This window comes from Hyla sarda, chromosome 7 (genome assembly GCF_029499605.1).
Source record: "Hyla sarda isolate aHylSar1 chromosome 7, aHylSar1.hap1, whole genome shotgun sequence".
NCBI classification, from domain to species: Eukaryota; Metazoa; Chordata; class Amphibia; order Anura; family Hylidae; genus Hyla; species Hyla sarda.
The window spans coordinates 53,045,147-53,067,042 of record NC_079195.1 but is presented as its reverse complement, the minus strand read 5'-3'; the positions used below and the strand labels follow the sequence as shown (position 1 = coordinate 53,067,042).

Genomic DNA, 21,896 nt, shown 5'->3' with positions numbered 1-21,896 from the left:
TTCCCAACCAGGGCGCCTCCAGCTGACGCAAAACTACAACTCCCAGCATGCCCGGACAGCCGAAGGCTGTCCGGGCATGCTGGGAGTTGTAGTTTTGCAACAGCTGGAGGCGCCCTGGTTGGGAAAAATTGATTTAAGGGGTTACTCCGGTGGAATTTTTTTTTTCAAATCACCTGGTGCCAGAAAGTTAAACAGATTTCTAAATTACTTCTATATAAAAATCTTAATCCTTCCAGTACTTATCAGCCGCTGTATACTACAGAGGAAGTTCTTTATTTTCTGTCTGAGCACAGTGCTCTCTTCTGACACCTCTGTCCATGTCAGGAACTGTCCAGAGCAGGAGAAAATCCCCATAGCAAACCCCCTGCTCTGGACAGTTCCTAAAATGGACAGAGGTGTCAGCAGAGAGCACTGTGGTCAGACAGAAAAGAAATAAAAAAAAAAGAAAAGAACTTCCTCTGGAGCATACAGCAGCGGATAAGTACTGAAAGCCGAAGGCTGTCCGGGCATGCTGGGAGTTGTAGTTTTGCAACAGCTGGAGGTGCCCTGGTTGGGAAAAATTTATTTAAGGGGTTACTCCGGTGGAATTTTTCTTTTTTTAAATCACCTGGTGCCAGAAAGTTAAACAGATTTCTAAATTACTTCTATATAAAAATCTTAATCCTTACAGTACTTATCAGCCGCTGTATACTACAGAGGAAGTTCTTTATTTTCTGTCTGAGCACAGTGCTCTCTGCTGACGCCTCTGTCCAGGTCAGAAACTGTCCAGAGCAGGAGAAAATCCCCATAGCAAACCTCTCCTGCTCTGGACAGTTCCTAAAATGGACAGAGGTGTCAGCAGAGAGCACTGTGCTCAGACAGAAAAGAAATTAAAAAAAGAAAAGAACTTCCTTTGGAGCATACAGCAGCGGATAAGTACTGAAAGCCGAAGGCTGTCCGGGCATGCTGGGAGTTGTAGTTTTGCAACAGCTGGAGGCGCCCTGGTTGGGAAAAATTGATTTAAGGGGTTACTCCGGTGGAATTTTTTTTTTTTTTTTTAAATCACCTGGTGCCAGAAAGTTAAACAGATTTCTATATTACTTCTATATAAAAATCTTAATCCTTCCAGTACTTATCAGCTGCTGTTTACTACAGAGGAAGTTCTTTATGTTCAGTCTGACCACAGTGCTTTCTGCTGACACCTCTGTCCATGACAGGAACTGCCCAGAGCAGGAAAAAATCCCCATAGCAAACCTCTCCTGCTCTGGACAGTTCCTAAAATGGACAGAGGTGTCAGCAGAGAGCACTGTGGTCAGACAGAAAAGAAATTAAAAAAAAAAGAAAATAACTTCCTCTGGAGCATACAGCAGCTGATAAGTACTGAAAGGATTAAGATTTTTAAATAGAAGTAATTTACAAATCTGTTTAACTTTCTGGCACCAGTTGATTTAACAAAATTTTTTTTTTTTTTTAAATCCCCCCCTGGAGTACTCCATTAAGCTGCAGATCCTTACTATGATAAAGGTGGATGACATCTGTGGAAGCCAACTTTTTTTGGGAGTTTGGGCATAAGGGTGTCACGCCGCACCGCCGTCACCTAGTTCGCAGGTGCAAAAAGCAGCCCAGCTGGTACGTGTGTGCACTGGACATCTGTCCGAAATGTAACCAGAACACAGTTGATACAATTCGAATCATTGACTGAAAATGTAGCAGAGTTGAATTTGGAAGTAGGCACAGCTCCTTTGAGTTAGCTCTAGTTTTGCAATACGACTGAAGGGAAAATAAGGTAAAACACCAGGTTTCAGCAGTGCAGTCCTGAAGTATAAAAAGACACACTCGGCTCTGCTGTATCTACATGTGCAAACAGTCGAGGTTTATTGTTTAAGATATTTCTTTGTTTATGTTTTGTGTGAAAGTATATTTACATTGAACTCTATGTTATGGTATTTAATTTCTGTGTTAAAAATAAATAAATAAATATATATATATATATATATATATATATATATATATATATATATATGAACCAGATACAGGCACAGCACTCCAACAAAAAAGTGATTTAATATCTCATGTCAGCATTACAACGTTTCAGCTCCTTCTGGAGCCTTTTTCAAGCATGCTTGAAAAAGGCTCCAGAAGGAGCTGAAACGTTGTAATGCTGACATGAGATATTAAATCACTTTTTTGTTGGAGTGCTGTGCCTGTATCTGGTTCATATCTTGGATGGACTCTGATCAAGTCCTTTGGGACGCTGGCACCAATTTTCTGGTTGGACTGGATAAGTAGTGCTGCTTTATTTTGGGAATATATATATATATATATATATATATATATATATATATATATATACATATATACACACACACACACACACACACATATATATATATATATATATATATATATATATGTTACATTATAGTGATATATTCCATTATAGTGATATATTGCATTATAATCTGACTCATTTGTAAAGAGGAGGACTTCAACCTGAACAATACAGATACATAAATGGCCATGCATGACATGCAGCTGAATGATGGTGGGATGTATCACTGATAATCTGGCAAGTTTGCCATTTAGGAGTCTGGAAAAGCTGGGTTAAAATCTCTGTTTGATATAGTAGCATTAGCCCAGTGTTTCCTAAGCAGTGTGCCTCCAGCTGTTGGAAAATTAGTGAAGACTTAGTTCTATTGCTATATTCCATTCTAGTCATTCTAGTGTGTTATAACCTGACAAGTTTGACATTTAAGAGTCTGGAAAAGCTGGGTTAAAATCCCTGTTTGAGATACAGTAGCCCGGTGTTTCCCAAGCAGGGTGCATCCAGCGGTTGCAAAACTACAGCACCCAGCATGTCCGGTGAGCCGAAAGGCATGCTCGGAGTTCAAGTTTTGCAACAGCTGGAGGCACCCTGCTTAGAAAACATTGCTGTAGCTGCCATATTGGGTGTCATCCAGCTTTTCCTGGAGTCCCTATTGCTCTATACTACCTCCATAGGGAATCATAGATAGATAGATAATGGATAGATATGAGATAGATAGATAGATTGCACTACATGGACCATATTTTTTTTCTCTGCAACCTTTTATGTTTCTATTGTACTCGCTTGCCATATGACCTAATTTTTTACTTTACTATTCTGCTTGAGTGATATAAGACAGGGGAGTAGAAGCTAAACAATCTTTTAATTAAGATGTCAAGATGCTTAATTAAACATAATGCATGGTGGGAGATTGCTGTCTGAAGAAAATGACGGCACCTCTGAAGAAACATGGTAACATAGTTCATAAGGTTGAAAAAAGACCAGAGTCCATCAAGTTCAACCTATAACCCTACTCGGTCCCTATTTTGCCTTGATCCAGAGAAAGGCAAAAAACCATCATACTAGAGATAAAAACACCTTCCCGACTCCAAATATGGCATCAGAATAAATCCCTGGATCAACGTTCAGTCCCTATAAATGTAGTATACAAAAACAGTGATGCTATTAATCTCCAAAAATGCATCTAGACCCTTTTAAACTCTTTTACAGAGTTCACCAGTCTCCACAGTCTCACTGCTCTTACAGTAAAGAACCCCCATCTGTGCTGGTGTAGAAACCTTCTTTCCTCTAGACGTAGAGGATGCCCCATTGTTATAGATACAGTCCTGAGTATAAATAGATCATGGGAAAGATCTCTGTACGGTCCCCTGATATATTTATACATAGTTAGGGTATGTTCAGACTACGGATTTGTAGCTGAATCTCCGCTCGCGGAATTCAGTGAGCGGAGATTCAGTCCGGCAGCCAGCGGCGGCGGTAGGACCGCGCGGCACTGCACCGTCACCATTGACGGCTATGGAGTGCTCGCAGACTTCCGCGCAAAGAATGAGCATTTATTTTTTTTGGCGTGGAACAATTTCAGCAGCAGAATTGTCCGCCGCTGAAATTCCGCAGTGTGAACGGGTCTCGCGGAAGACCCATTAACACAGATGCTAACGTTCACTGTGCGGAATTTCACTCGCGGAATTCCACTCACGGAATTCTGCGGGAATTCCGCAGTGTGAACATACCCTTATTAGGTTGCCCCTAAACCTTCTTTTTTTCTAAACTAAATAACCCTAATTCTGATAATCTTTCTGGGTACTGTAGTCCTCCCATTCCCCGTATTACTCTGGTTGCCCGTCTTTGAACCCTCTATAGTTACACTATATCTTTCTCATACACTGATGCCCAGTACTGTACACAGTATTCTATGTGTGGTCTGACTAGTGATTTGCACAGCGGTAGAATTATTTCCTTGTCGTGGGCATCTATGCCCCTATTAATGCACCCCATTAAGTAAGACTCCCAAGTCCTTTTCCATGTCAGTCGTCCCAAGTGTTCTCCCATTTAATTAATCATCCCAGCCTGGATTTTTCTTCCCCATGTGCATTACCTTACATTTATCAGTTTTGAACCTCATTTGCCACTTCTCAGCCCAAACCTCCAACCTATCCAGATCCATTTGTAACAGTGCACTGTCCTCTATAGTGTTTATCACTTTACAGAGTTTAGTATAATCTGCAAAGATTGCTACTTTACTATTCAACCCCTCTACAAGGTCATTAATGAATATATTAAATAGAACATTACCCAAGACGGACCCCTGTGGTACCCCACTAGTAACAGTCCCCCAATCAGAATAAGTACCATTAATAACCACCCTCTGTTTCCTATCACTGAGCCAGTTACTTACCCATCCTTCTCATTTTACGCACCATCCTTTTATGTGGCACCGTATCAAATGCTTTGGAAAAATCCAGATATATGACATCCAGCGATTCCCCCTGGTCCAGTCTGGAGCTGACCTCCTTATAAAAGCTGATCAGGTTAGTTTGACAGGACCGAACCCTCATAAAGCCATGCTGATATGGGGTCATACATTTATTTTTATCAAGATATTCCAAAATAGCATCTCTTAGAAAACCCTCAAACAATTTACATATAACGGAAGTTAAACTAACAGGCCTATAATTCCCGGGGTCACCTTTTGACCTTTTTAAATATTGACCCCACATTTGCCATGCGCCAGTACTGGGGAACAGTCTCTGTCACTATAGAGTCCCTGAATATTAAAAAAAGGGGTCTGTCTATTACATTACTTAATTCCTTTAGAACACAGGGGTGAATGCCATCTGGACCTGGTGATTTGTCTATTTTTTTTTTTGTAGGCGGCACTGTACTTCTTCCTGGGTTAGACAGGTGACCTGTACTGGGGAGTTTACCTTATCTCGTGGTGTTTCACCTGGCATTTCATTTTCCTCGGTGAACACAGTGGAGAAGAATTTGTTTAATATATTTGCTTTTTTCCTGATCCCCGTTTATAATTTCTTCTTTATCATTTTTTAAAGGGCCTACACTTTAATTTTTGACCTTTTTGCTATTTATACAGTGAAAGAACATTTAGGGGTTAGTTTTACTCTCTTTGGCAATGAGTCTTTCTGTCTCTATTTTTCCTGCTTTTATCTGTTTATTTTTTTACATATTTAAAATTTTTCTCTATAGTTTTTTAATGCTTCTTCACTGCCGTCCTGTTTTAGTAGTTTAAATGTTTTATTTTTGTCATTTATCGTCCCCTTAACATTTTTATTCATCCATATTGGTTTTCTTTTATTCCAGACCCTTTTATTCCCATAAGATATATACATCTTACAGTGAGAATTAAAAATATTATTAAAAGTCTTTCATTTAGTGTCAGTATTCTTGTTTTTGAGGAAATTATCCCATTTTATATTGTTAAGGGCTTCTCTGAGTTAATCAAACTTTGCCTTCCTAAAGTTAATTGTTTTTGTGGCCCCTCGCGAGATTCCCTTATTGAAGAACAAGTTATAATGTATTATATTATGATCACTATTTCCTAGGTGTCCTTCTACTTGCACATTAGTTACTCTGTCAGGTTTGTTGGTTGATATTAAGTCTAGTAGGGCGCCCCCTCTGGTCGGGCCCTGCACTATTTGGGACAGATAATTGTCTTTAGCTATAGTCAGAAACTTGTTTCCTTTATGAGATTCACAGGTCTCAGTCTTCCAGTTTATAACAGGATAGTTAAAGTCCGCCATTATTATCACCTCATTCTGATTTGCTGCCTTGTTTATTTGCCTCAGTAATTGATCTTCTGCCTCTTCCATTATGTTTGGTGACTTATAGCAAACCCCTATCAGAATTTTTTAAAATTTTTATCTCCATATATTTCTACCCATAATGACTCCACATTATTGTTTCCCTCCCATATATCCTCCCGCAGTGCGGCCTTCAGACTGGACTTTACATAAAGACAGACTCCTCCCCCTTTCCGTTTGGTCCGATCCTTCCTGAATAGACTATAACCCTGTATGTTGACCGCCCAGTCACAGCTATCGTCCAACCAAGTCTCTGTTATACCCACTATGTCATAATCCTTCTCAGACATTATCAACTACAATATGTAACAGAGAAAGTGCAGGATCCTAGGCACTGCTATAATCACCTGTCAGTTATCCCAATATTAAGATAGGAATGCTGTCACGATGCCGGCTGGCTGGAGGTGGATCCTCTGTGCCAGAGAGGGATGGCGAGGACCGTGCTAGTGGACCGGTTCTAAGACACTACTGGTTTTCACCAGAGCCCGCCGCAAAGCGGGATGGTCTTGCTGCGGCGGTAGTGACCAGGTCGTATCCACTAGCAACGGCACCTCTCTGGCTGCTGAAGATAGGCGAGGTACAAGGGAGTAGGCAGAAGCAAAGTCGGACGTAGCAGAAGGTCGGGGGCAGGCGGCAAGGTTCGTAGTCAGGGGAGATAGCAATAGTTCTGGTACACAGGGTATAAACACACAAAGAACGCTTTCACTGGCACTAAGGCAACAAGATCCGGCAAGGGAGTGCAAGGGAGGAGACTAGATATAAGCAGGGAACAGGTGGGAACCAATTAAGCTAATTGGGCCAGGCACCAATCATTGGTGCACTGGCCCTTTAAGTCTCAGGGAGCTGGCGCGCGCGCGCCCTAGAGAGCGGAGCTGCGCGCGCCAGCACATGACCGCAGGAGACGGGAACGGGTAAGTGACCTGGGATGCGACTCGCAAGCGGGCGCGTCCCGCTGTGCGAATCGCATCCCCAACGGCCATGGCAGAGCAGCGCTCCCGGTCAGCGCTGACCGGGGAGCTGCAGGGAGAAGGACGCCGTGAGCGCTCCGGGGAGGAGCGGGGACCCGGAGCGCTAGGCGTAACAGTACCCCCCCCCTTAGGTCTCCCCTTCTCTTTATCGGGTAACTGCCTCCCCTGGGATGAGGACACCGGGAAAGGATGGAGGGATTCCTCAACGGCAGGCAGAACCGCAGGAGTAGGAATGGGGAGAGAGGGCAGAGGGCGGGACCTGGCACGGGGCAGTGTGACACCAGGACGAGGGCCATGAGGGGACACAGAAGCTTGCCTGATGGAACTGGGAGGGGGGGAGGGGCATTTCCTGTGGCAGGCAGAGTCCTTAATGACCTTAGGGGGACCAGATACAGGAGGAACCACAGAGTTACGGCAAGGGTTACTGGGAACCGGTTTTAGACAGTTCTTGGAACAAGAGGACCCCCAACTCTTGATCTCCCCAGTGGACCAATCCAGGGTTGGGGAATGAAGTTGAAGCCAGGGAAGTCCAAGGAGAATTTCCGAGGTGCAATTGGGGAGGACCAAAAGTTCAATCCTCTCGTGGTGAGATCCGATGCTCATAAGAAGGGGCTCCGTGCGGAAACGTATGGTACAGTCCACCCTGGCTCCGTTGACCGCGGAAATGTGGAGTGGCTTGACAAGACGGGTCACCGGAATCCGGAATTTATTCACAAAGGAGTCCCGAATAAAATTCCCAGAAGCTCCAGAGTCCAGGCAGGCCACGGCTGAGAGGGGAGAGCTGGCTGAAGTGGAAATCCGAACAGGTACCGTGAGACGTGGAGAAGCCGACTTGGCATCAAGAGACGCCACACCCACGAGAGCTGAGTGCGAGCGTGCGTTTCCCAGACGTGGAGGACGGATTGGGCAATCCACCAGAAAATGTTCAGTACTGGCACAGTACAAACAAAGATTCTCTTCCTTACGGCGATTCCTCTCTTCCAGGGTCAGGCGAGACCGATCCACTTGCATGGCCTCCTCGGCGGGAGGCCTAGGCGCAGATTGCAGTGGAGACTGTGGGAGAGGTGTCCAGAGATCTAAGTCCTTTTCCTGGCGGAGCTCTTGATGCCTCTCAGAAAAACGCATGTCAATGCGAGTGGCTAGATGAATGAGTTCATGCAGGTTAGCAGGAGTCTCTCGTGCGGCCAGAACATCCTTAATGTTGCTGGATAGGCCTTTTTTAAAGGTCGCGCAGAGAGCCTCATTATTCCAGGATAGTTCAGAAGCAAGAGTACGGAATTGTATGGCGTACTCGCCAACGGAGGAATTACCCTGGACCAGGTTCAGCAGGGCAGTCTCAGCAGAAGAGGCTCGGGCAGGTTCCTCAAAGACACTTCGAATTTCCGAGAAGAAGGAGTGTACAGAGGCAGTGACAGGGTCATCGCGGTCCCAGAGCGGTGTGGCCCATGACAGGGCTTTTCCAGACAGAAGGCTGACTACGAAAGCCACCTTAGACCTTTCAGTAGGAAACTGATCCGACATCATCTCCAGATGCAGGGAACATTGGGAAAGGAAGCCACGGCAAAACTTAGAGTCCCCATTAAATTTGTCCGGCAAAGACAGGCGGAGGCTAGGAGTGGCCACTCGCTGCGGAAGAGGTGCAGGAGCTGGCGGAGGAGATGGTTGCTGCTGCTGTAGCTGAGACTGAATCTGCTGTAGCTGCGACTGGAGTTGCTGAGTCATGGTGGTCAAGTACGACAGCTGGTGATCTTGTTGGGCAATCTGTCGGGCTTGCTGGGCGACCAGTGTGGGGAGGTCGGCGACAACAGGCAGAGGAACTTCAGCGGGATCCATGGCCGGATCTACTGTCACGATGCCGGCTGGCTGGAGGTGGATCCTCTGTGCCAGAGAGGGATGGCGAGGACCGTGCTAGTGGACCGGTTCTAAGACACTACTGGTTTTCACCAGAGCCCGCCGCAAAGCGGGATGGTCTTGCTGCGGCGGTAGTGACCAGGTCGTATCCACTAGCAACGGCACCTCTCTGGCTGCTGAAGATAGGCGAGGTACAAGGGAGTAGGCAGAAGCAAAGTCGGACGTAGCAGAAGGTCGGGGGCAGGCGGCAAGGTTCGTAGTCAGGGGAGATAGCAATAGTTCTGGTACACAGGGTATAAACACACAAAGAACGCTTTCACTGGCACTAAGGCAACAAGATCCGGCAAGGGAGTGCAAGGGAGGAGACTAGATATAAGCAGGGAACAGGTGGGAACCAATTAAGCTAATTGGGCCAGGCACCAATCATTGGTGCACTGGCCCTTTAAGTCTCAGGGAGCTGGCGCGCGCGCGCCCTAGAGAGCGGAGCCGCGCGCGCCAGCACATGACCGCAGGAGACGGGAACGGGTAAGTGACCTGGGATGCGACTCGCAAGCGGGCGCGTCCCGCTGTGCGAATCGCATCCCCAACGGCCATGGCAGAGCAGCGCTCCCGGTCAGCGCTGACCGGGGAGCTGCAGGGAGAAGGACGCCGTGAGCGCTCCGGGGAGGAGCGGGGACCCGGAGCGCTAGGCGTAACAAATGCCTTATGCAGTATACAGGTGTCCATTAATTTAATGCAAACCGTCTGTGGTGCTCACGTAGAAGAATAGGTGTATATAGAACTATGTTATAGAGAACAAACGAAGCACTCACCAGGTAGGTTGCATCTTGAAATCTTCAGGCTTTTAATTCATCATTCATCTGAAGACATGTGGATCGCTGGACACGAGCAGTGCGGGAGAACTGGAGGGTGCAGTGGTGTGGGAGGGGGGGGGATGGGCAACGGACCGTATTACGCTGTGATGCGCTTTGTCAGGCCCCTAACGTGCTTACGTTTGCAACGTGCTTATAACACCAGTGAAACCCGTCACCATAGTGATAATAAACAACTAAAGAAAACAGGAATAGAAACAGGTAATTAAAAACAAGTTACAAAACAATGCGAACCCTGTTAGTATGAGAGGTGGAGCGGCAAACAGTATGAACAAAAACTGTATTATAGTACTATTTCAGATTGTTCATTAAGTCCGAGTGGACCAATGGCGTTTAGCCTAGCGATCCACCTTGCCTCCTTAATAAGTAAGTGCTGTTGCCTGTCTCCACCCCTTCTGGAAGGTAAAACACGTTCTAAAGCTCCAAATTTTAGTTTTTTGGGGTCCCCATTGTGGATCTCATTAACATGATTGATCAGTCTTGTAGCTCCTATGCAAGTAGAAATTGATCTAAAATGTTCTCTAATGCGATGAAAAAGTGGTCTTATCGTTTTACCGATGTAAAAAAATCCACAATTACAATAAAGGGCGTAGACTACAAAGTCTGATCGACATGTTAGAAATTGGTCAATCAGGATCCTTTCTCCTCCAAGATGTAATACTTTGTTGTTGCAATTAAAAGTACAAAATGAACATGTTCCACATGAAAAGTTCCCAATAGGTCTTTGTTCAGACAACCAGTCCTTTTTTCGTTCCTCTTTTTTGTTTGCTAACATTCTAAGATGATCATGTACGGTTTTATTCTTTTTGTAAGTGACAATTGGTTTGTCTTTTGTAAAATCGGCTAGATCGGGGTCCTGCTGGAGCATATACCAATTCTGATGTAGCGCTTTTTTAACAAGGCCATTCATTGGTGTGTTCCTGAATGCAAAAATAAATCGATCCTGTTTTTGTTTTTTCAGTTTATTTTTCAAGACAAAGCAAAGGAAAGAGCAGCTTTAGTACCTAGAAAAAACCTCTTGAAAAATAAACCGAAAAAACAAAAACAGGATCGATTTATTTTTGCATTCAGGAACACACCAATGAATGGCCTTGTTAAAAAAGCGCTACATCAGAATTGGTATATGCTCCAGCAGGACCCCGATCTAGCCGATTTTACAAAAGACAAACCAATTGTCACTTACAAAAAGAATAAAACCGTACATGATCATCTTAGAATGTTAGAAAACAAAAAACAGGAACAAAAAAGGACTGGTTGTCTGAACAAAGACCTATTGGGAACTTTTCATGTGGAACATGTTCATTTTGTACTTTTAATTGCAACAACAAAGTATTACATCTTGGAGGAGAAAGGATCCTGATTGACCAATTTCTAACATGTCGATCAGACTTTGTAGTCTACGCCCTTTATTGTAATTGTGGATTTTTTTTACATCGGTAAAACGATAAGGCCACTTTTTCATCGCATTAGAGAACATTTTAGATCAATTTCTACTGTCATAGGAGCTACAAGACTGATCAATCATGTTAATGAGATCCACAATGGGGACCCCAAAAAACAAAAATTTTGAGCTTTAGAACATGTTTTACCTTCCAGAAGGGGTGGAGACAGGCAACAGCACTTACTTATTAAGGAGGCAAGGTGGATCGCTAGGCTAAATGCCATTGGTCCACTCGGACTTAATGAACGATCTGAAATAGTACTATAAGGCTGGGTTCACACTACGTTTTCTCCCATGCGGGAGCGCATACGGCAGGGGGGAGCTAAAAGCTCGCGCTCCCGTATGTCACCGTATGCGCTCCCGTATGTCATTCATTTCAATGAGCCGACCGGAGTGAAACGTTCGGTCCGGTCGGCTCATTTTTGCGCCGTATGCGCTTTTACAACCGGACCTAAAACTGTGGTCGTCCCATAGACTCGTATGCGCTCTACTGTTTTACTCCAAATACGACAATCTCTGCTGAGATTGTAGATATTGGGTAGTTCATAAACTCTACTATATTTTTATTTGACATATAAAAAAACATGTGGACCAAGTTTACTTAAAATATCTCTATCTCAGAAGTTATGGTGGAACACAAATACATAGATGCACATATACACACATACGTTGAGTTTAATACATATAGATTGTTCATAAAAAAAAGGGGGTCTCCAGTTAGGGACATTGATGTCTCAGGTGGAGCAGAGTACAGCTACAAAAACCAACTGGAATATCTGGCATGTCCTTCCATCACATGGATAGCCTATTGATTGCAAGCACTGTGTAATGTCCTGTTTCTCTTGTGGTAGAGTTCTAAGAGGGCAAGTGGACAGTCCCTTAAGTGTGCTCTGTCATTAAAAGAGAAATTTATCCCCTATCCTAAGGATAGGGAATAAGTGTCAGAGTCAGTGTCCTTTACGGGCCCCCGGCTCTCCTCCTGAATGGGGCGTTTTGGTGAGTGCATAAAGCGGCCGCCAACACGCCCCCTCCATGCAGCACTTTGGCTCTCCCATAGAGTTGCATTGAGGGTGCTTGTCGGCTGCCGCTTCATGCGGTGGTTGAAACGCCCCAAATAGGAGGAGAGCTGGGGCCCCATACAGCAGATCGTGGGGGGTCCCAGCGATCAGACCCCCCCCGCAATCTGAAACTTGATATCTTGGAGTACTCCTTTAAAAAAAAAACAAAAAAACATTTTGATATTTTGTACAAATAGAACACGCTAAGTGACCACGATGGTCTCATAATGCAAAGTCTATGGGACCATCTCAGCCAAATGCTTTTCTCTCAAGTAATTTTAATGATGGTTTGGGGTCTGTAAGACATGTAACTAAAAGGTACACTTTAAATCATAAAAATAGACTATTAGGAATTTGATGGATGGATGGATGGATTTTCTGTTAAAAACAAATGAAATACCATGTAAAAACTTTGTATCATATTTACTCTCTTTTACAATGTACTGTGTGTATCAATAAGCCTATAAGGCACAACAAATATATAGGCTAATCTCCCAATACATACAATATGTTCAGAATGCATTTATGTGTTTGTATGGGCCAGAAGCATCATTCCCATGTACTATAATGTGTCTAAAGCTCCATCTCCCAGAGAGCTCTGCATGAAATATCTCTCAGCTTAAATGCTGCTGGAGGGAACACATCTAAAGCCGCAATGACTAATTGGATTAGTCATTTATATGTGTAACACTAATGGATTAGGTAAAATGGTGCATGTGCACTTTACATTGTTAACCAGAAAATACTTCGGGTTAGTCAGCATGCCTTCTCTTATCGAGTATTTAGCAATATAGTACACTTGAACCTGGAGCAGCGGAGTCAACTGTTCACTGTATATACTTTATAGGTACCCATAATATGGTAAATAGTGGTATTTTATTTTTAAGCAAAATGGGTCCTTTAGATGCTAAATTGAAGTAATTGAAATAATGGAATGTCTTCAGCAGCTGTTCACCAATAACAGGGTACATGCACTGCGCTGGGCACTCAATATGCTCTGTGAGGCACCATATTGAATACAGAATAGGTCCATAGAATTCTGAAAACTCTACATCAAGGATCCATACCTCCCATGTACATCAACCCTTTATGCTATTGTTGCAGTTGATCTTCGTAGCAGTTAAACGGGTACTCCACCCCTAGACATCTTATCCCCTATCCAAAGGATAGGGAATAAGATGTATGATCGCTGGGGTCCTGCTGCTGGGGACTCCCGCAATCTCGGCTGCAGCACCCCAGACATCCGGTGCACGGAGGGAACTGTGCTCCATTACGGATGACTGGTGATGTGGGGCGGAGGCTCGTTGTCCTTGGTGGGATTATAAACCTAGTACCCCAGCATTGCAAGGCAACAGTGCTAACCATTAAGCTACCATAGCCTACCGAGCTGCAGGAGTCTCTGCTTGAGCAGTGTTTCCCAACCATTGTAGGTATGAAGGATCCTGCACACCAAAATTCTTTGCAAAATGTTTCTTTATTCAGATAAAGTATACATCAACGTAGAACGCGTTCCGGCCACTACAGCCTTTCTCAACTGCATGCTTGATGCAGTTAAGAAAGGCTGTAGTGGCCGGAACACGTGCTGCATTTATGTATACTTTATCTGAATAAAGAAACACTTTGCAAAGAATTTTGGTGTGCCGGGATCCTTCATACCTACCTTGGATACCCATATTCCTGGCACCCACCTACACCTACAGTGCCAACCTAACTACTTTGTCGATTTCCCAACCATTGGACCTCCAGCTCTTGCACAACTATAACTCCCAGCAAAGGGAAACATAATATTACAGGACATCTATTGAGTTGAATTGATGTTTATATAATGTATGGGCTACTCAGGTCCGTCAAAGCAGAAACCACTCTTACAGAATGTCTCTCTGCTCTGGCTCATAGTGAAGGATCATGAGGATTGGTCTCCCCTATTATGACATCCATAGAATATATGAACAAGGTGTTGTTTGTATAATGACACAGCCTCTTAAAGAGGACTTGTGACCTACCCAACATAATTGAGATTTTACTGTTATTAAATAGCTTAGAGTGCCCTGATCACACACCTTCTTACAGATTCCTGATGCACCCTTCCGTTACTGAGATATGAGGGTTTATACTTAGTTTGAAAATTCAAGGAATCAGTCAGATGGGCGTGAACTTAATTTTAACAATAGGAGTGAGTATCAGGTGATTCGTCGGATTATACTGTCAAGGGGAGGGAATATTTTACATTGAGGAGCATGTATGCCTAATACACACCCCCAGACTGTATAATCCCTCCCATCACTTCTATTATTAAAATTAAGTTCATGCCCATCTGACTGATTCCCTGAATGTCAATCTATAAACCCTAATGTGGTGGCCCAGTACAGAATCTGTTGTTCTGTACCCCTGCCCGTCCTGTGTGGCGGCTTCTGTTCCAGTGTTCCCCTGGGTCCACATCAGGTCATATGTTGGTTAATCTTTTGAGGTGTTTGTCACTTTAAATAATGTTCTTAGTAACCCTGTTGTCAAGGGGAGGTATGCAAGGTGAACCAGGTGACTTTTCTGGCCAATGTGATCTCTAAATTGCTACCAGACCTAGCTGGTAGGAGCTAGTCTAGTTCAGTCTTAGCTGAGGTACAGTGAAGTGAGGATCTGAGGAGTCTGTGTGATCCAGAAGGACTCCTGAGGCCTAGTCCTGCAACAACGCTTCTACCGCAAATTAACCCCTGCACCTGTAGTGAAAGTCAAAGCTGCAAGGTATGAACTAAATCAGTGGGGTAACTACAGAAGTTCATGTCCAGTCAAGAAAGTCAAGTCTGTGAATTACTTAATTCAAGCATGGCTACCTCAGTCAAGTCATTTACAACTACAAGTCCCAGCAAGCCAATAAGCTTCCCTAAATTCACCCCGCATCTCCTTGGTGCTGAACTGAGCTGTATAGACTGTAACACCTTGTCTGCCTTGGTAAGGAGCCATTGTTCCCTAACCTTGTGTGGGAGTGATTATTTGCCCTGTGCCTGGCCCAAGAATAATCGGCTATAATCGTGGCGAAATAGGTAAACCACGCTCTGGCATCACAATCACAAAGGGTTAATAACATCTGCCCTTCCGTACCCATCACCACACTTATATCTCAGGAATAGAAGGGCATATTAAAAAACTGTAAGTAGGTGTTTCAGGGCACCCTAAGCTATTTATTAAAAGTAAAATCTAAATGTTTTGGATTAGCCACAAGTCCTCTTTAAGAGGCAGTCACTCCCATTATTATAATTAAGTTCCCGCCCATCTGACTGATTCCCTGAACTGTCTGACAAACTATAAGGAATGGGAGGGCGTATCAAGAAACTGTAAGGTGTTTGATCAAGCTAGTTAATGGTAATGCAAACTTATTTTTTTGGGGGGTTTAGCCACAGGTCCTCTTTAAATATGGCTCCACTCCCTCTACTCTTCTTCTGGTTAACTAACAAACCGTAGAAGAGGAGGACATGGAAGAGAACAACATAGACTACAGAGCGGGCTCTTTTTTTAAAAATGCAAAAATTAACAATTCTGCATGGGAGCTGTATACAAAAAAGTAACTGTTGAATGTTTTTAATCCAGACTAAGTACAAGATTTCTTCATTGTGTAATTTTGTGAGCCATTAAAAAAATGTTGCACACATGCATGTAGCCTTTAAATGGGCACTATCATTTAAAAACAACAACAAAAAAAACAAAACAAACCTTTTGATATGTCAGAGAAACATTAAAATAGATTTGATCGGTCAGGATCTGAGTGTTCTCTCCTGACTCCTGTGTCATGTGACATAATGGAAGTCTATGGGACCAAAGAACGCTCAGGAGAGAACACTCAGATCCCGACCATGTCACCAACTTTTGGCATGCCCCTCAATAATGGTGCCTCCAGCTGTTGCGAAACTACAACTCCCAGCATGCCTTTGGCTGTCCGGGCATGCTGGGAGTTGTAGTTTTGCAACAGCTAGAGACACACGGGTTGGAAAACATCACCCTAGGACATGTGAAATATTTTTTTTAACCATTCAATTCCCTGCTCTTTGTTGCATTCAGGATAACAACCGCATGTTGTACCGTATGGGCATACTGTGTCTTTATTCATCAGAATAGGTTTTTCTTTTATCTACAGAAGACATTGACAAAGTGATACACTAGATCTCAAGTGCCGGGAATAAACCTATTTTTATGGCGCTTGTATACTGGTGTGCGCTGGTGATGTGACCTGCCGTGTCAAGCTCTGTAATGGTTTTGTGTAGCCCTGTGTGATGTTGAACTAATGAGAGCTCCGTAGATGAGCCTCTTGACTTCATCGTGTCAAATGTGACTTTGGCGCGGTCTAACATCATTATTTTCCTTCTGCTTCGATGACAATGATAGGTAAAAGGCCATCTTGTCTCCGTCAGTGCACTTTACAGCACTGAGGGACATATACATAACAGAAAATATAAGACAGGTAGGATAGGGATTGCCGACTGTCACTGTGATCAACATGGCGGTTGGATTCTTTCAATACGGCGGCGACCATATGTATACAGTATCGTCTGTGTCTCAAAGAATAAAGGATCTGTCCAGCTCTCTGAGAGGTGGAGTCCACACTTTTCGGGGAGACTTATTAAAACCTGTATAGAGGAAGAGTGGTGCAGTTGCCCATAGCAACCAATCAGATCACTTCTTTCATTTTTCAGAGGCCCTTTTTAAAAATGAAAGAAGCGATCTGGTTGGTTGCTATGGGCAACTGCTTAACTTTTCCTCTGCACAGGTTTTGATAAATCTTACCCCTTTATATCAGTTCAATAAAAGTTTACTTCCAGCTCTGTAATAAAGGGATATGAACGCTTAGGCGTTACGGAAGCCGGATGCGTTTTTGGGCATGGCACGTGTCTGACGCTTACATTAGGTATTCAAATACAAATGAGATGAAGAATGGATCGTATATGTGACATACTCCATATATGTTTATAAAATACCATTATAAATGTAATCAGATGTGCAAAAAAATAAATCTGCAGGACGCAAAACATGTTTCCAAAGGAAGATTGCTTGATGCATTAGGGAGCTTCCCCCCCCCCCCTTTTTTTTTTTTTAAGTAACGTGTGCCAAGTTTCATATTAATATTTTTAGCCGTTTGGACGTGATGCTGGAACATACACACATACACACACACATACACATTGGCCCTCATTTACTATTGCAAACCCGACATGTCTTGTCGGGTTGTGCGCCAGAATTTATGCCAGAATTGAAAAAACCCGATTAACTCTCTATTTTGCTAAGAAAACCCTACACACCACTCTTAGTAAATAAGGGCTATTGAATATATATATATATATATATATATATATATATATATATATATATATATATATTGGCTCTTAAAAGGCTATTAACACTTAAAGAGGAGACTCCATCAACTGGTGCCAGAAAGTTAAACAGATTTTTAAAAATCTATAGCAAAAATCTATTTAAAAAAGTTATTTTCTTTTTTAATTTCTTTCTTTCACAGTGCTCTCTGCTGACACCTCTCTCCATTTCAGGAACTGTCCGGAGTAGGAGCAAATCCCCATGGCAAACCTCTCCTGCTCTGGACAGTTCCTGACATGGACAGAGGTGTCAGCAGAGAGCACTGTGGTCAGACAGAAAAAAAAAATGAATCCTCTGGAGCATACAGCAGTACTGGAAGGATTAAGATTTTTAAATCGATTTTTATAATAGATTTTTATAAATCTGTTTAGCTTTCTGGCACCAGTTGTTCTTTTGTTTCTGCAATACAAAATTGGACACTTTTCTTAATACTTAATAGTCTTCATTACCATAAATTCCTACCATTTAGTTGCTGTTCAGAGAAGATAGGATAAATCAGCCAGAAAGACTTACATGTCAGCTTAAAATATGGACCATGGGGGAGATTTATCAAAACCTGTGCAGAGGAAGAGTGAAGCAGTTGCCCATAGCAACCAATCAGATTGCTTCTTTCATTTTCCACAGGCCTCTAAAGAGGCCTGTGGAAAATGAAAGAAGCAATCTGATTGGTTGCTATGGGCAACTGCACCACTCTTCCTCTGCACAGGTTTTGATAAATCTCCCCACATATGTACAGAAGGGAGAGCATACTTGAAGGGGAGCTTTTCGCTTTGAAATTACGGTGCAGCAGCCTCCCATTTCCACTATGGAATTTCCGCAGCAGTTGTTTCATTGCTGAAATTCCGGATCCCAGATACTGTAAAAGAATAAACGTGTTTATTCTTTTGGCAGAATCCATTGCGAAATGCATTGCTGTCTTTTGAGACAGCACATTTCTGGGCGGTCCTAGCTTGATTTGCCAGTACCCGCTTCAGATAGAATATTCGCCAGGAATATTTCCGGCCGAAGATTCAGTAGTGTGAAGCCCTAAGACTGTGTGGTCATTCTGGGGGTCATAGTTTTGCAATGGCTGATGGCGCATTAGTTAGGAAGCACTTGTATAGAGTAAGCAGAGCTCACAAAGCAAACTGTAGAGGCTGTAGAAGAGAACCTTAGCAAAATGTAGCATTTTTTTGCACCATAATAATCACAACGCAAGAATAAAAAAATGTTTTTCAAAGGTGCCCATAGTCTTTAGGTTTTTGGATAGCTTAAAGAGTACCTGTCATCGAACCATATTTTCTAAACTAACTCATATTATATTCCCTAACTACTCCTTACACCCCTCCTGCCCTTTAAAAAGCTCTTTATCATACCTTTCCCCTTGCTCCCCTTCTCCCGGCAGGAGAAAGTGGGCGTTCCCCAGCAGGCGCAACATCACTGAAGCCTGTGAGAGTGTTACGCCGAGCGCTCCGGGTCCCCGCTCCTCCCCGGAGCGCTCGCAACATCCTCGCAATTGCAGCGCCCCGGTCAGACCTGCTGACCGGGTGCGCTGCGATACCTCTCCCAGCCGAGATGCGATTCGCGATGCGGGAGGCGCCCGCTCGCGATGCGCATCCCGGCTCCCGTTCCTGACTCGCTCTCCGTCGGTCTTGTCCCGGCGCGCGCGGCCCCGCTCCTTAGGGCGCGCGCGCGCCAGGTCTCTGCAATTTAAAGGGCCACTGCGCCACTGATTGGCGCAGTTGGCTTAATTAGTGTGTTCACCTGTGCACTCCCTATTTATACCTCACTTCCCCTGCACTCCCTCGCCGGATCTTGTTGCCATTGTGCCTAGTCAAAAGCGTTTCCTTGTGTGTTCCTAGCCTGTGTTCCAGACCTCCTGCCATTGCCCCTGACTACGATCCTTGCTGCCTGCCCCGACCTTCTGCTACGTCCGACCTTGCTCTTGTCTACTCCCTTGTACCGCGCCTATCTTCAGCAGTCAGAGAGGTTGAGCCGTTGCTGGTGGATACGACCTGGTTGCTACCGCCGCTGCAAGACCATCCCGCTTTGCGGCGGGCTCTGGTGAATACCAGTAGCAACTTAGAACCGGTCCACCAGCACGGTCCACGCCAATCCCTCTCTGGCACAGAGGATCCACCTCCTGCCAGCCGAGCGTGACAGAGAGCTGTGCCTCCCCATGCCCCACACATACTTTCTGAGTTTGGTCTGCTGCCAGGATGGGAGGAGACCAAACTAACTGTTTGACCTGTGTCAGGGAACAGAACAGAACAGAGCCACCTAATGGCCGTTTTTTCAATCACATTAAAAACATATAAAGGCTGAGAATTTTGACAGCAAGTAAATAATAAAGTGTCTTATAATTACATAAGGAACAATATATTAATAGTTTAGTTTGGTGACATGTACTCTTTAATGGTGTTGGTCCCTGTCTGCCATCCAAATTTGAAGTAGAACCTCTGTGAAACGTGTTGCATTATAGTAACATAGTTCATAAGGTCGTAAAAAGACCAGGGCCCATCAAGTTCAACCTATAACCCTAATGAGTCCCTACTGAGTTGATCCAGAGGAATGCAAAAAAAAAAAAAAAACTCATACTCAAGGTAAAAATTCATTTCCGAATCCAATATGGCATCAGAATAAATCCATGGATCAACCTTCTATCCATATGGATCTAGAATCCATAACCTGTAATGTTATTATTCTCCAAAAATGCACCCAGACCCCTTTTGAACTCTTTTACAGAGTTAACCATAACCACCTCCTCCAAGAAAAAATTCCAGTCTCACTGCTCTTACAGTAAAGAACCCCCGTTTGTAGCATAAAAGTCTGATTTAGTAGATTGATAGAGACAGTTGTTCAGTATCCAATTGGTATATAGACAAAATAAGACACACCAACACAATGGGATAATATCCCCAAAAATATATTTATTATACATGAGTAAAAGACTTAATCATTTAGCGCACTTATCCAAATAATGTGAAAATGGACACTTCCTTCATTGGCCTTTTAGTAGGCATCAGTGGCAAAGCAGAAGGTTGGTATCACATATGGGGTAAGAATTGTGCATTCACCAACCTGACTTCAGCCCAGCTGCTACCAACGCAATAAGAGGGCTGGTGGAACATAGTCTGGTTCTGGAGTTCTGGAGCATGGATTCTAGAGGAACATACTCATTTTTTGTGCTTTATTTAAGTAGGAAGATTTCAGACAAATAATCTTTAGCAAATCCATTAAACATCTATGAATACATTGTTATAAAACCACTCCAGAATGGTGCCCTGGCTCTCAATGAGGAGCGCATGTCTTCTACCGGTAGACAGTACACACCCGAGTGTTGTACTTGGTACTCATCGGTGCTCCCATAGAAATGAATGGAGTGCGCACCATCTGCGGCACACGCTCCTCACTGAGAGTGGGGTTCCATTCCAAAGATCAGGGGGGTCCCAGCAGTCAGACCCTGGAGATCAGTTCCTTACCCCCTATCCTGTGGATAGGGGATAATTTAGTTTTGGCTGGAGTTCTCCTTTAGCCAATACACCTAATCAACCATGGACATCAGCAGAGATCCAACTCAGACGTGTCTACAATTCTTCATATAAAGGTTAGAATACATTTGCACAAATGACAGGAAGCCACATTCCTACGCCAGCTGGTCACGCAAGTAAATTACATTTGCGCAAGTGATTCAGTGCACCAACCAGTGCCTCTGCTTATTACACCCATGGATGCGCATAAAAAAAAAAATTATCACAGACAACATAAAAATAGCGCAAAATCTGAAAATTGTTTTGCTGTAAGTCAATGTGCAAAATATGTGCTTTACCATGTATTCAGGATCTATTGGATTTTATACATTTTCAGCTATCAGAGCTATAAATATATATATATTTTTTTTTTATTTACTTTTTTTTGTATAGTACTATGCTGTTATACCTTGATTAGGCGCCCTAAAGTCTTAGTCAACTTTTGAGAGTTATATATATATATATATATATATATATATATATATATATATATATATATATATATACATAGGGGTCAGTACTTTCCTCAGGGAGAGGACACCTCTTCAGGTGTAACGGAGATTCAGGTTAGGCCATTTAGCACTCCACAGACATTCTGGGTAGGGGAATATGCAAAGCAGCTCATTACACAACCTTTTCAGGTAGTGTTCCCTGGTATCAGCTTAGCTCCTGTTAAGGAATATAAAAAGCTGAATGGGATATATGCCAAGCCAGAC

At 43.6% G+C, this 21,896-nt stretch overlaps 1 protein-coding gene and 1 long non-coding RNA gene across 3 annotated transcripts in view; one reads left to right on the top strand and one right to left on the bottom strand.

Moving 5' to 3' along the window:
• The window catches only part of LOC130281609 (uncharacterized), a 40,748-nt gene extending 22,499 nt beyond the window's left edge, over positions 1-18,249 (bottom strand). For both annotated transcript variants that reach the window (XR_008846054.1, XR_008846055.1), the window contains exons 1-2: positions 18,134-18,249; positions 9,755-9,990 (exon numbers count right to left, since the gene is read on the bottom strand). This is a non-coding gene — a long non-coding RNA (uncharacterized LOC130281609). The remainder of the gene's footprint in view (positions 1-9,754; positions 9,991-18,133) is intronic.
• The window catches only part of STK32C (serine/threonine kinase 32C), a 377,838-nt gene that overhangs the window by 481 nt on the left and 355,461 nt on the right, over positions 1-21,896 (top strand). The gene's annotated exons all lie outside the window — the stretch shown is intronic.